The sequence below is a fragment of the Sceloporus occidentalis genome, unplaced genomic scaffold, assembly GCF_023333645.1.
Source record: "Sceloporus occidentalis isolate IW3139 unplaced genomic scaffold, rSceOcc1.0.p SCAF_44, whole genome shotgun sequence".
NCBI classification, from domain to species: Eukaryota; Metazoa; Chordata; class Lepidosauria; order Squamata; family Phrynosomatidae; genus Sceloporus; species Sceloporus occidentalis.
In genome coordinates, this window is record NW_028317024.1 from 4705704 (window position 1) to 4721239 (window position 15536).

The window sequence follows — 15536 nt, forward strand, 5'->3', positions numbered from 1 at the left end:
TCTTTGGGAAAACCCACCCTACAGAAGGTACTTTTCAAAGCATCGGCTACGTTGTCTGCTCTGTTACAGGAAAAGGCCATGGTCTCAGGGTACCCAGGGGCATAGTCCATCCCCTTAGTAACAGATTGGTTCTCCATGCGGCTCGGTATAGCTACAAGCCCCAACAAATCTACTTGATGGGTAGCTAGGGTGTCTCGCCCTGGCTTCCCAAACCATGTAGGCCCTTCGTAAGGGATAACAGAATGGTCACCAGTTTCACCCTCTCCCTTGTGTCCTGACTTCGTAGTCCCACAACAGATGTCGTTGGGGCCCCCAAGTCTCCTTCCCATCCCTCGCGAATCAGAGCTAGGGGACCGCGCACTCTACGTCCATAGAGGAGCTCAAATGGGGAAAAGCCTGTGGATTCCTGCGGCACCTCCCTATAAGCAAATAGGAGATGCGGCAGGTATCGCTCCCAATCCCTCCCCTGTGACTCTACAAATGTCCTCAGCATCTGTTTTAGGGTCCCATTAAACCTTTCACACAGGCCATTTGTCTGGGGGTGGTAGGGGCTGGTCATTAAATGCTCTACTTGCACCCTCTTACAGAGAGACTGCATCAGATCAGAGGTGAACTGGGGGCCCTGATCGGTCAGCATTTCTCTGGGAAATCCCACACGGGAGAATATGCCTAACAGAGCATCGGCCACCTTGTCAGCCCTGATAGACGACAGCGCTACAGCCTCGGGGTAGCGAGTGGCATAATCTACTACGGTTAGAATATACTGCTTGCCTGAACTACTGGGAATAGCAAGGGGTCCCACAATATCAACAGCTATCCTCTCAAAGGGTTCCCCAACTATGGGAAGAGGAATTAAGGGAGCCTTACCCACCTCCCCAGGCTTTCCTACCCTCTGACACTCAGGGCAGGAGCGGCAGTAATTTGCCACATCCGTGCCCATACCAGGCCAATAAAAATGATGAGACAAGCGGGACTTAGTCCGCAGCACACCCAGGTGCCCAGCCATGGGGATGGCATGAGCCACCTTCAGCAGCTGGTCCCTATACCTCTGGGGCACCACCAGCTGTCTTTCTGTTTCCAAGGGCTCTTGCCCTTCTGCGGGAATAGTTTCCCTATATAACCTCCCTTTATCCCAGTACACCCGCTCCTTTTCAAGGTCTGTGGGCGGCTGCATAGCACGGTCCCTCAGTTTCTCTAATGTGGGATCTGTCTGCTGGGCCTGCTGGAATTCCAGGGTCTGTCCCTCAGAGCCAATAATGGGCTCCGATTCAGACTCCGGCTCCAGAGCTACTAGGGAGGAGTGTAAAGAGGGGTGAGGCGCCCCTGCGGACATCCCTTCTGGTTCCGCAGGCTGAGTCAGCTCCTCTCCTTTATTTTGGGCAGACTGTTGACGGGTTACCACGGCTACAGTTACTCCATCTGTCACACTCCCACTCTTTGCCCACAAACATGCTGGGTTCTGGGACCTGGTTTCTGACACAGACAGACATTCACTCGCTCTCTGCCCTTCTTCACTGCCAGGTGGCCCTCTCACATTTTCACACAGCACCTCAGACATTCCGGGTTCTAGCACAGACGGACACGCACAACCCTTCTGCCCACTCTCCCCATGAGGTTGCCCTGCTACATTGTTACACACTGCCCTTTCTATGGTAGGGCTCCTAGAAGATCTGGATAAATCACAAGTATCATCCTCCGGCATATATTTTGACAACAGCCTACCCAAATCAGTACCCAGTAACACATTAGTAGGAATGTTATCTGATACCCCCACATCCCTTACACCCTTCCCTGCTCCCCAATCCAAAAATACTCGTGCCATTGGCACCGCAGGACGTACTCCCCCAATTCCACGCACTGTTAAGGTCTTGCCAGGAATAAAGTCCTCGGAGCTCACTAGCTCTGGACGCACAAGAGTCACCTCTGCCCCCGTGTCTCTGAGCCCCACAGTTACCTTGTTTCCCACAGTGACAGGTTGCAGATTCACATTGGAGATGTTCTCAGTGCTGGAGACGAACAACACCGAAGGTGGTGACCCCGAGGGGCGACTCCCTCCAGATGGGGGTGCAGGCTTCCTCTTATCAGGACACGTATTACTAAGGTGCCCCACTTTGTTACAAATGAAACATCTGCGGATATCCCCACGCGTAGAAGTGACATTAGCTCCCCCTCTCCCTGAGGTAGAAGCCGGCGCAGAAGAGGGTATTGTAGACTGGGTGGTGGGAAGCCGTGGTGTAGTGGTCTTCCAGCTGGATGCTCCCGTAGTAAAACCTCTGCTCCGTTCCGATTGTGCTCGGTTGGCGGTGTGGAAATCAGCCAGCTCACCCGCTTCCAATGCTGTTTTGGGCTCCCGGTCCAGCAGCCATTCTTGCACATTGGCTGGGCACAGCTGCAAAAACTGTTCCTTGATGATCAGATCTTCCAAGCTTTCTAAGGTTGTAATCTCCAGCCCTCTAGTCCACTGCCGGAATGCCGTCGTCAGGTGTCCCACAACTGCAGTGTAGCTCTCTGTGGAACGCTTTTGCAAAGTCCGGAATTTCTTTCGGTACACCTCAGGGGTAAGGTTGTACCGTCTCTGCAGTGCAGCCTTAATTGCCTCATAGTCCTGGTCAGATTCGGCTGGTAGCTCTGCAAATGCTTCCAGTGCAGGACCTCTGAGACCAGGGGTGAGGTACTTTGCCCACTGGTCCTTTGGCAATTGGTACTGCCTGCAAACCTTTTCAAAACTGCGCAGAAAAACATCCAGATCCCCATCTTTGTCCAAAGTGGGAAAATTCTCTGCACGTGGTTTGGGTGCAGAAGAGTCTCTTGAAACCACACTGATAGGTGAGGCACTTAACCTCTCCAACTCTGCCAGTTTTAGTTCATGCTCTCTTGCCGCCTGGCGCCCTGCAGTCTCTCTCTCAGCCTGGCGCTCTGCAGCTTCCCTCTCTCTCTCAGCCTGGCGCTCTGCAGCTTCCCTCTCTTGATATTTAAGGATAAGCTGCAGCCTGAGGTTTGCATCTGTTGAGTCCACGTATTTGAAAACAGTTTGTAGATAAGAGTCCAAGGGATCTCCAGATCTTGGCACGTCACCGACATCAGCTGCAGGTATCTCCCGCGTGACCATGCCTCCCTCAGAAGTGTTTGCAGCATCACTTTGCGCTGCTTGTTGCATATCATAGTCCACAAGCGCTTGAATAAGTTCATCCTTTGATTTTCCCCGGATGGGAATACATTGTTCACGGCAACGTTGCTCCAGAGCACTCTTGGATTGTGTTTGGTATTCCATTTATCACGCCGGCCCAAACGAATGATAGCAAAAGAAAAGAAAACAAAGAGGGGGGGGGGACTGTTGAGGTGTAAATATACTAAGTATGCACTGAGTTCAGCCTTTGGAAATTGAGAAACAATTTCTTTTTAGTGTCTGGATTAGCAAATCCAGCAACACTGAAATCTGGTACCGAAAAAGATGGAAAAAATCTTTAACTATCCCACCGCTATGCCACCAATTTGTCACGAACGCACTCTACTCCAAGCGTGCGCGTGACTTGCTTCTAGTGGTAAAAGGGTTAAAATTCACTATCTGTCTGCACTAGACCGGAAATAGTGATAAAAATACAAATATCCACCCTTAATACCACCCGCAATTAACTATAATGATATAACAAGTATCAAAATAACGCTGCCACCACCAAGACAGTTTAGAAATGGGGTGTCTTGGTACCCCAAGTGAATCAGACTATAAAAACCCACACAGTATATTTTAACACAAAAATTATGTGATTTAAAATTACCAATAAAACAGTCTCTTCAGGTAACGTGAGTCTTTACCAGACAAAGGCAGAACTTAATAAAGGAATATTTATTATGAACAAAAAAAATCACAGTGCATACACAAAAAGATGATAACAGATTATTTACACCAAACAGATAAAATAAAAAGGAGAAAATTACAGAAAACCTAACTACTCACTGAATGGTCAAGTAACAGTTTTTCTGTCCGTAGGGCTCCGGCAAGGAAAGATGGCGACTTACTCAAAATTAGATCTTGGCCCCTAGTAAGCACCCTGACCAATCTTCTTTCACTAACTTTATACTCTTTCCCAGTTCATCTCGAGTTTCCAAGCCGGCCCAGAGGTGGTATAAGCAGAGGGAAGGTGTACCATAAGTGACCTCCCCCTTGAGTAGTGGAAACATATCCGTCAAAATAACTTATTTTCATTTTATCGTCCCTCCTGTGCTCGCCACAGCCATAATTCATGCATTTATGAATTTCCTGTAAATTGTGAAGTCCATAGATATGTCACACTTGCTACATATGACTGACCATCATAGACTTCACAATTCCTTCCAAACCGTTTACGTTGCGCTGTCATGTTTGTACTCTTTTTGTAGGCTGCGCTTTCCCCGTTCTAGGTATGCACACAAGGAGGTACGATAATGAATATATGAGTTATTATTGATATGTGTTGGATATGACCTGGATATGAGATGGTTTTCCTGACTGCTAGTGGTCACTTAGCATATCAAAGAATCCAGTATTACGAGGGGGAAACAGGCATATGGTCGTCTACACTTGAACCTAGACAAAACGGCAGCTCCACTGCAGGACCTAACACCCTGTAGAAGGCCCCGGTTGGAGTCCGAGCTTCAAAGGACACATTTATCTCACAAGACCTTTTGGCACCACATGACTGTACAACCAAATTAACCCCTCTCATACTGAAATTGGCCATACCATCTCTACCAAGTAGCAAGTCCATGTATGCACTACACAAGTTGGTGTGACAGGTATATATGTCTGAACGTTTAATTTGACTGAAAAAATCCTTACTTTTCAACAAACCAAATAAGTAAAACCAGACATTGAGAGCGTGTTCCTTTTATTATGCTGCATCAGTGTGTTTGTGTGTGAATATATATTATATATTTTATTGTAAAGCTTAAGTGACACAGCAACCAGGCTCAAGCTATAGCAGAGGAATAAAATACAGCTAAATAAGGTATCCACCAAGGTTTTCCTCGTTTTCAAGGTCTTTTCACTCATTTTTTTCAGTAAATATGCGGATTAGCGATTTGATGTAAATAGGCGCCCATCTGCTGACATTACAATTCTAATGGTAGACTGAATAACAATGCCTAATTAGAAGGCCAGGTGCACAATACTCTGGACACGGACGTTTACATTGCAGGCAACACATATAACACACATGTGTATAAAAGGCGCCATTATCTTTTGACTAACTTTTAACCCTGTGAGTGCCAATCCACGCATACAGTGAAAGGGTTACATGTCATTGGCAAGTCGCTTCGCTGAGCCAAATTATACTTTACAGAGTTTAGAGTCTGGCGCTGTGTTATACAACATAGACATGGAATAAATCCGTAACGATGCTCCCTTTAATCAGACACCATTCTTTACTTTGCCCCCGATACCAGCTCAACCAAGCCTGCTCTCATCTTCCCCTATTGTAGCCTCTAGTCCGGGTGCTACGTCCCCCCCACCCGTATCATTCCGCCCTATCTCCGGGCAAGTCTAAATCACACTCAAAGCGCGGCCTCTCCACCACATCCGGGGACTATATGATCTTAACGACAACAAAACTATCCACACACGCCCGCCCCTTGCGCCCTCTTTTTCCCCAGTTACACTCTCCCAGTGCCCAAAGATGCTTTTTCACCTGGATGTGGTGCGTTCACACCGCGCGATTTCGGAGGTCGGCCCCGAGGCATTGGGCTCGGATTATTTTTTCTTTCGGGTTAATATTGCTTCTTCCTCTATTTTCCGCAACGGCGGCGGAAGCAGCAGCATTGGCTTGAAAGGAGGAGGGGGGGAGGAAGACGCGTCCGCGGCGGAGGGAGAGATAGGGGCGGGACTCAGACAGTGACGTCACGTATGGATTTGTACAGTTCGGTGTGCCGGTAACGATTTAATATTTCCAACCTGTACACCGCTCGGTTGATGGTCGTTATTCCAGATTTGCTACATCGCAAAACAGCAATAGATGTATGCAATTCGAGAATCGTTTGTGTATTAGCGATGACGCTCGCGGCGGCCATGCTAATTCCTGGCAGTACCAACTCCAGAGTACTGGCAAATAACGGAATCCGTGGCTTGTTAAAATAAGTGGGTTTGTTAATTTCTGCCTTACGTAAGCTTTGATTCTTGATCTGACCATGAAGTAGACACCAGGTGTGCCCTGGCCATCTATGAGTTGCCGTTATATGGTTCAGGCGGTATGGTTTATAATGGAGATGTGGTGGGTTGTTTTATGATTCTGTTATTTTGAATTTAGTCTCAAAATGCAATAAAAATAAACATAATACCAATAAATGGATTTGTGTCGTTCTCATTGGTACAATAAAGCATCCTATTGATTTTTATTGTACCCTCATAAATGCGTTCGAATGGAGTGTGCCTAAAATATAGCATACATGGGTTTATTCACTAAAGCATATTTCCTGCAAATTTTTACTCTAAACCCCCCCAAACCCGCGCACAGTTGAGAATCAAGGTAAATATGTAATACAAGATTGTAAACTTGCAAGCAGGGCTCTCTCCACCTAATGTAATGGTTTGTCTTAGTCTGCCAGTTCTCGGCTTCTCATACCCCTTGAATATATGTATTGTATTAAGCGCTGCGTAAACTGTTGATGCTATATAAATAAAAGATAACAATACTTAATTGTGTCTATTCACTAAAAGGAGAGTTGGGAAGTGAGGGAGTTGAAACCACAACTCTCCCTTTAGTGAATACGCCAGGGATGTTGGGGGACCACTTCCATCTTTCTTTTTCAGCAGTTCCACTTCTCTTGCCTCTTCTTTTTCAATATTTTTGTCTGCTTCTCCCGAGTATCCACTCCTTTGACCAGGCTTTCCTGAGTGCTTCCTCAAAGGGGTTGAAGGAACGGGAGAGAGGCTCTTTATGTGGTGCGCGCTGTGCTTCTTTGTTTTGAGGAACTCCAAGGAGCCAGAATAATTAGGACAGATTCATAGAGACAGGTTTCTACACCTCTCTTTCTACGCAAAAATGTCTGCCGCTTGAAGTACTTCCACAAAAGGACAGAGCCATGCCGCTGTTTCTTCAAATGATGGAGAGGGTGTGCATGGAAGCTGTGCCTTTTTGAGGAATTGCTTCAGAAGGCCTGTCAACAGAGATGATACCCAGGAGAAGTGAACAAAGACAGAAGGGAGATGAAGGAAACGAGACAGGAACATGGAAGTGTTTGGCTGAGAAGGTACGGAGGCATTGAGAGTGAAAAAAATGTGCCATACCAGTCCTCTGAAACCCCCCCCCCCAAAAAAAAGCTTGTCTAGCTTTAAAACTTTTCTGTGTTGACCCATTAAAATGCATCAATTAAAGAATCCATGTTCTCTTGGTGTGATATAGCAATGTCCATTTTTATTGTTAGAGAAAAGGGTGGCCATCCAGTTCTTTCATGTTGCTTGCTTATATAGGGTTTATTCACTAAACTGGAACCGTGCAGGAGAATTAAAACATTAAATTCACCTTCATTTTAAAAGAGCAGCCCCTGTGAAATTCCCTACATCCCAAGTGTCCCTTTTTGGAACCTTAATCTATCTGTTCTTCTTTGCTCACCTGATGTCCCTCAGAAAGCTCAGAATATTTATTGGGGTACGCATCTCACAATGTTCTAAAGCCCTAAAATTACAGCAAAACTTCCAATACAGCAATAATTCCAATACAAGGTCTCAAGTAAAGCCCTACCTTCTAGCCGTGCCTCTAACCACACCACCTAAAACTGTCTTTAGCTGTTTCAAATGAAATTCGAAGGGTCAATGCGTCCCCTGTGTAATTAAATCACCAAGATTACTTGAATAGGGAGCCTTCTCAATGTTAAAACTTAGGGGAAGCCTTCACATTTGTAGTTCAGGTAATAGATGGTAGATTTGTCAATGTATTTTGCAGAGCCAAAAAGATGAGGGATCAGGTCTGTTTTAGCTGTTGCGGTTGTATATACATTACCAAATTAACTACTCATCTTAATTCACACCTTAGTAAATAAACTCGTAATCTATGGAAAAATATACAAGATTTATTCGAAGGTAGCGCCAGTCAGACATGTTCTGCTACAGCTTTTCCTAAGGTACGTGATTTACTTATTTGATTTGCCTCTTAAATAATTTATATTCTTTGGTGAGACTGTCCAGTTAATCAGTATAGGAAAAAGTGGTCTACGTGATGTGTTAACATTTTAGAACTGGCCAGCATTTTTTTTTTCTACTTTTTAAAAATAACTTTTTATTATTAGAGAAGGTACTGATTGGTCTGTTGGGTAAACCTACCTGCTTTTGAACATATAGGGGATCAAATGTCTAATTACACTAGTAAATTGTCTTTGCTACCCCACTGATTGATTGGTACATTATACAGGGCTTCCTGTGTTGTCAGAGGAGGGTTAGCACATTTTGGCCCATTGAGCAGGTATAGCTTAGTGGCCCTCTGGCCCCTTGACCCCCAAGTAATCTATGTACATATTAGCACATACATTCACTATAACACACACACACACTAAAACATACTCCATCATACCCGCTCTTTCAATCACACCACAAACCTTGTCTGCAGCTTTTCCTTATAGCTGATGGCACACTGTGCGACTAGCCACATTTTTAACATCGTGTTATGTGACCCCATTGTACTCCCACCAGGACCACCAATGTGTGTACAGTATATCTTAAAAACATTGCCTGGCTGCCTAAAAAAGACAACCTCTGGTTCTGCAGGTATGGAAGGATTCTTGCCGTACATAATACATAGTTTAAAATTAAATGTCAAGTTTTACTTTGTGTAGTTGGTGTTAAATAAGCTAAATACATTAAAGGAATTGAAACATAGGGTTATAGGTGTAAGCTGTGCAGCGTTTTGAATTAGGGCAGCAGATTTAGGGCAGTGATAGCCTGTATGCCGTATACCCAAGCACAATTCACGCTTTAAGGTGAGCAAACTCTTCGGCATGCCGCTACTCCATGGGCTGCGTGGGAAGATCTTCCATGTAAACCACCTAGTTAGAGTGCGTCAAGCTTGCAGAGTGTCCATAGCAACACCACCAAGTGCCATATGTGAGAGTGCTTGGTTATGAAGTCATATCCTGGGGCTCATCATAGAGGACACCGTCTGCAGCTGGAAATGCAGGGACAGCTGATGCTGTGATCCATTTACACCATGGTTTGACCTATACAGGGACTGTAAGGCTATCCAGAACTTAAGACGAGACCAAGGGGTAAATGAGGACTAAGAATCGCAGACTTGATGAGCCGAATAGTTCTTACCTTTCTATAGTAAAACTGGCAAGACAAGCATTGGGCAGGGCTAAGGCCCGCACTTCTTGCAGAGGTAACTCACTGGTGTTTGCCCTGCACTATAATAGTAAAATCGGTACTTTTAAATGTGTCACCTCATCTGCAAACTTTAAACAGAATTTTTATTTTCGTTTTAGTCTTTCCTTCTCTGTTTCTCTCCCACTCTCATGTAATGTAAATGTTTATCTTTATTATTCTAACCAAATATAGCCATGCTACAAGTTTTAAAAATGGATCCACATCCATTTTCCATTTCTCTCCTGATCTGTACAGTGTCGCATTATTAACTGCAAGGGGGCATCAGCAAATCAAATAATACTAACTTAAAAAACATAGCAACTTTACAGTCTTTGTCTTAAAAAACTGCCTAAACAGTATGCATTTTTAATAAATGCACTTTAGTTTAAATGCACATAGTTTGACAGTTTTATTATGTCACCTTAGGGATCGATAAAGGGGATTTATATCCTGTTTGTCAAAGTAGGACATTAATGATGCATATTATGCAGCTGCATGACAACAATATTGCCAAGACTTTAGTTCTCATTTTAGCTGAAAAATAGCTTCTGCTATGATATAATAATGATTTCAATGCATGAGGCCCACAAGAGGTCACCATAATACACAGTTTTCCACACACAGTTAGTATCAAAGGTCTGGACATTATTCCTGTTGAATGTGACATATTCTTGGCTAAAAACAGCTCTGCAGGAAAATTAAGTGTATTTAAAGAACACTTTCATACTCCTAGATATGCCAGGAACTTGACTGCCATATTGACATTTTTACTTGATGACCTCTGACATTTGATGCATAAATGGCAAATGCCCATGGATGGATTCTGTTGCTTTAAGCATAATTGGTAACTCTCTGGGTTTCACCTGGAGACTCCAGGTGAAGCACTGCTCCAGGTTTCTGTGTGATGGCCCAAAATGCAGGGGTCCCGGGAATACCATTTAGACATGCCCCACACCTTCCCATGGCCATTTCCCCCTTCCCACCCCATACGGATATAAAGTGGCCTGGTACATAACGTCATCTTCCACCCTACAGGCGTTATTGAAGTGGGAGGGCTCCGGGGAACCGGAGCCTGTAAGTTCCCGGGAATGCTTATAGGTAATGTGTGCTTTAACAGCTGAGACGGTGGGGTATTCTGGACTAAGCCCAATGTGCCTTTAGGGTGGTAAATCTGGGAGGCAGCAGTCATTTTGACACAAAAATGTAGGATGATTCCCCTACTGGGCAATCAGACTCCTTGGTGCACCACTTAACTAAGGAACCTGTTGAGGAGATCAAATGTTTCCCTTGTAACTAAACATTTAAACACCATAGCATTGAATGCGGTATCAGTGCCGGGTGTCCTTAAATGACAGAGCTCTGGGATATGACATCACATCCCAGCGCTCAGTGGTGAGTGGTGGAGGCTTCTGAATCAAGCCTAAAATGGCCCTCAGCTTAAATACACCACACCTTGCATTATCAAGTAAATAAACACTGATTGGGTTTACACCTCTTGGTTTTGCCCTCAAAATTTTCTGTATATATACAGATCTAGTAATCAGTTATTATTGATACATCAGTATAATACACCAAATCAACATGAAAATAGCCTAGAAACAGCATGATAAACAGGTTTGTAACCGTATTGTACTATTTGTCATTGTGCACATATTCCTTTCTGTCAATTCCCATGTTATTCTGTTGTTTGAACGCCACACAGTGCTATTTGACCAGGTAATTTCACCCTAAATAGCTGGAAGGCAAACTGTACACAATACAGAGCATTAAGCATTCACGGGTTTTACATGTAACTTGGTTTTAGGTGATATCAGAAACAAAAAAGCTAATCATATTTCCTGCTTTTAAATGTCAAGGCTAACTGATATAATTACACATTTTTCAATAGAATTTAATATATTTTATTTCAAATGAAATTAATACATTTTTTTTTTGTTATTTACTGCAGTTATGTTCTATAAAGTTGCAGTGAATACTGACTGACCAGAATACTCCTAGGGGAAATATAGGGTCAGGTTTCTGAGTGCCTCTGGTCTCAATTTTTTGTCAGCTGATCAATATATAACCATGTATTTATGTGTGTTGCTATTTAAAGACACCTTATTTAATATATATAATCTTACAATTAATATTTAATTATATGCACATACAGTAAACACATACTAACACACACTAATATACAGTACAATACAGACACACACACTAACCTCTGATTTTGTGTGCATGTGAAGGTGAAGTCCCTAGCTCTCCTGCACCCTCTCTGCCCTCACATGATGATTGCGTCTGAACACCAGAAATTACATCAAATCTCCACGCTCAGACTCACCGTGAGGAGAGAAAGTGAGCACAGCCTGCTGGTATGTGGCCCAGGGGAAAGGGGCTTGGTGGCACTGATTTCAAGGCTATGGGGGCCTCTGTTACATTAGCGGTTTCAGCTGGTGATGTGCATGCACTGCTGTATATGTCTGCAAATGGCTATGATTGCATCCTGAGTAGTGATTTTGCTGAGTTAACAAATAATGAAAATTTACGGTACCTGTTGCTCATCTTTATAAGGATCTTACTTCTAGGCATGGTTTTCAGTGCAGACTCCGCACCTAATAACTATTCGCCATGTTTGAAATGTTTGAAAAGTCTAGCCTCTCGTTTTTGTGACGGTGTGGGTCCATACCATCTCTTCCAGGGCTCCTTGTCCATCTTAACGCTGTAGTTCTTATCGACTTAGGCCAGGAGCGTCCAACATTTGGCCCGCGGGACCTCGAGGTGTGGCCCACGTGAGATTGGCAACCAGGGCAATGTACGTGACATCACATGACTCTGCTCCATTCCTGCTTCCTCTGTGCAGCACAAGAGAACGCAGAGGGAGGCCGCGGCCCCTGTTGAAGTCTGTGAGCGGCATTGAGAGAGCTGCAGTGCAGGTAAGGGGAGGGAGTTTGAATGAGTATGCATGATTGAGGGAATGAATCTGTAAATTAATGAGCATATGTATGAATGAGTGTGTGTGTGTGATAGCATGGATGTGTAAGTTGGGGGGGCATGGTACAGGGTGTGTCAGGAACTGGGTCCATACAGACGACTGTAAAGACCCAGAGCGCCCAAATATTGTGTGCAGGAGTTACGGTGCAGTAGCGGAGTCTCAGGACAGGGCCTGGTGCAGGGCGACAGCACTCTACTGGTGGGCATCAAGGGTTGTGCAGCCACATACCAGCACCCTGACATATGGCCGCAGGCAAAAGGCCGGGAGTTCGCGGAGTGGAGTCTGCAGCACATGCAGCTAGTCCATTGTGTTTCTGTTTTCCTGCCCCTGTTATGTAGAGGACCTGCACCTTGACCAGGGAATCCGTACGTGGTGACTCCAGCCAGCAAAGCGGTAGTGCTGGTCGCCAGCGGTCGCTCTTTAAGGTGACTACGTGTCAGGAACTGGGTCCATACAGACGACTGTAATGACCCAGTGTGCCCAAAGATCAAGTTCAGGAGTAGGGCTGCAACTAACGATTATTTTAATAATCGATTAGTTGGCCGATTATTTTTTCGATTAATCGATTAATCGGATAAAAAAAAACAATATGCAAATTTTTCGTTTATTTAAAATAATTTAATGAACTGGATGTTAAAAAACAACTTAAAATTTACATTAACATTCTTATTTTGTTATGATGTAATAAAAAACAATATTTTCAAAGTACAAGAACCCAAACACAATATTTATGAAACAAAATAACCCCAAACATTCTGAAAAGAGGTGGACTATTACTGTTTAAGAAACTTTGCCCCAGCCCTGGCACTTTGCACCCAGCACTTTGCACCCAGCCCTGGCACTTTGCACCCAGCACTTTGCACCCAGAACTTTGCGCCCAGCCCTGGCACTTTGCGCCCAGCCCTGGCACTTTGCGTCCAGCACTTTGCACCCAGCACTCAGTACTTTGCCTCAGCCCTGGCACTTTGCACCCAGCCCTGGCACTTTGCACTGTGCCCCTGCACCCAGTCTCCAACTCTGCCCTGCACCCAGCCCTGCCCCCACATTCTGCCCTGCCCCCACACTCACACCCTGCCCCCACACTCACACCCTGCCCCCACACTCACACCCTGCACCCACTCTGCCCTGCACCCACTCTCACACTCTGCACCCACACTCACACCCTGCACCCACACTCACACCCTGCACCCAGTCTCCCACTCTGCCCTGCACCCACACTCACACCCTGCATCCCCACCCCCACTCTGCCCTGCACCCAGTCTCCTGCCCTGCCCCCACACTCACACCCTGCCCTGCATCCCCACCCCCACTCTGCCCTGCACCCCCACCCCCACTCTGCCCTGCACCCACACTCACACCCTGCCCTGCATCCCCTGAAACCCCACCCCCGCAAATCGCTCTGTGCGAATGGAGCCACTCGCACAGAGCGAACCGCTCTGTGAGAATGGAGCCACTCGCACAGAGGGAACCACTCTGTGAGAATGGAGCCACTCGCACAGAGCGAATCGCTCTGTGCGAATGGAGCCACTCGCACAGAGCGATTCGCACAGACATGAAGAATACTTACCTCCGGAACGCGTCACGTAACTAAAAGAAGGCGGAGACTGCAGAAGCGGGGAACGCTCGCGGAGGTAAGTAAACAACGAATCGATCACTCGATTAATCGATAACGGAAATCGTCGACAACGATTTCCGTTATCGATTATTATCGATTTTATCGATTCGTTGTTTCAGCCCTATTCAGGAGTTCGGTATGCAGTAGCGGAGTCACAGGGCCTGGTGCAGGGCGACTGCACTCAACCGCGTGATGAGAATCTAGGGTTGTGCAGCCACATACCAGCGTCCTGATATAGGAGCGGATGTTGTCCGGAACGAAGATAAACCCTGGAACAAACAGGCTGGGAGTATGGAAGCTAAGCAAAGTAATAGCTGAAACATAGCGAGCAAGGGATAGGGAGACCAGGCAAGAAACATAACAGACAGGATATACATGATACATGGCATTACATGGAACAAGACAAGGAATACTCAAGATCAAACATGAACAAGACAGGACACCCCTCTACCGGGGATACAAGACAGGACAGGTCAGGACACCCCACAGGTTACATCACAGACTGACACATAAATACAGGAACTAGCCTAGGACTATATGATAACTATTGGAGATTCCGTCACATCTTATGGCCATAGTATGCTTAGCCCACCACTACGCCAAAGTACTCTAATGACAGTGGGTCCTAACGCTAAAGCCTGCTTACAGAGGTACAACACAAACCAAACATGAAATCCAAACACATAGCAATGAGACATACCTTTAGACTGCAGACTGAGACAAACATAACGGGTGGGGCACACCTATGAAAGAAACAGAACTGAAGCAAAGAGCAGAACTAGAAGCAAGGAATGGAAGATCAGAACAGAGCATAAGGAAATCCAGGAATGGATTGAAGCAAAACAGAGAAACTATAGCAAGATTGAGACATGCAGCTCCACAGCCTGGGTAGAATGTGACACTACAAGAAGTTACCCAGGCAATGACACAGTTCCATCGCTATAGATTACTGCAACCAGCCAAGTGGGCTTATCTGCCTTGCCTTCGCATGGACCCAGTGGCGACTCTAGAAACAATATATAGGGGGGGCACACAAGATACCACAGTCAAACTGGGGGGGCATTAATAATTTCCAAAAGTAATGTGCTATGGAATTATACTTTTGTTATTGGGCTAAAATAATACTTGATCATTCAACATGGGAAGCCTGAAGCCACAATTGCGTGCGACTAATCCTTGAAATAAATATTATAACACAATAAATAACTTTTCCACTAAATGATTTCAGGGCCTTGAACGTTTTGTCCCCTGAAGTCACTACAACTTCAGGAGGGCATTTTATCTCTGGATAAATATAAATTAAATAATTCCTACTGTAAGTTAAGTGCCAGGAAACAGATGACCAAACACACCAACACAGGCTCTGTCACACCGACACCCAGACACACACACCAGGACAGGCTCTGCCACACCGACAACCAAACACACACACCAGGACAGGCTCTGCCACACTGACAACTGAACACACACACCAGGACAGGCTCTGCCACACAGACACACACACACCAGGACAGGCTCTGTCACACCGACACCCAGACACACACACCAGGACAGGCTCTGCCACACTGACACCCAGACACACACACCAGGACAGGCTCTGTCACACCGACACCCAGACA